The sequence below is a fragment of the Penaeus monodon genome, chromosome 25 (genome assembly GCF_015228065.2).
Source record: "Penaeus monodon isolate SGIC_2016 chromosome 25, NSTDA_Pmon_1, whole genome shotgun sequence".
In the NCBI taxonomy this organism is placed as follows: domain Eukaryota; kingdom Metazoa; phylum Arthropoda; class Malacostraca; order Decapoda; family Penaeidae; genus Penaeus; species Penaeus monodon.
Genome location: NC_051410.1, coordinates 10,197,806 through 10,198,652, shown reverse-complemented (window position 1 = coordinate 10,198,652; position 847 = coordinate 10,197,806).

The following is an 847-nucleotide window of genomic DNA, read 5'->3' as shown; positions in this document are numbered from 1 at the left end:
GAAAAAAAAAAAAAATTTCTGGATGACAAAACGGCGACGAAATGTCACGCTCAACCTATCCGCAACCGGCTTATGGCGTTTTCCCTTTCATGGTAAAAAGCCTATCAGAAAATATTGCGTCACTCAGTATACGACAAGATCAGTAACCAATTTTTGTCTGCAATTTAATTTCATCATGCATCATGACCGGATTTGGGTTTTATATGATTACTGTACGTCTATTTTTAGAATCAATTTATATATTCTGCAACAGAAAATGAAACGTTATATATAGAGATTAGATAGAGGGGTACATTGATATATAGATGTTTAGGCAAATAGTGTATAGGCAAAGAGATATAGTTATATGGTGTAATAGTTAAACGAGAAAAGGAAGTTGACTATAAAAAGAACATTTATATTGCTTCATTGCTGATCAAGTCAGTTGTAACGTGTAAAGTCTCGTATTTTTATCAAGTTACCCTCACATTATAACGTAGAATTCCCGTGCTTCATGTACGAAGTATAATGAACGCGCCGCACTTAATCCATATTTTCTCTCACTTTTCCCCCCTTTCCTTCTCGTTACAAACATTCACAACCAAATTTCTTTCAAAACACAACAAAGGTTTTTTTCCGGATTCCCAACATACACGTTACTCCACCTCACCACCGAGCAGACTGCCCCGAACACCACTTCATAACAGACTGACTAACTTCCACCACCTCTCTCTCTCCACTTGACCCAGTGTGGTCGGCCGATCAGCGGAGTAACCTCGTTTACTGGGATTTTCCTGCTCGCATACCGACCGGACTGCGTTTCGTAGTTTCGTAGGTGTTTCCATGGCGGTTGTCAGTGGGTGTGGTT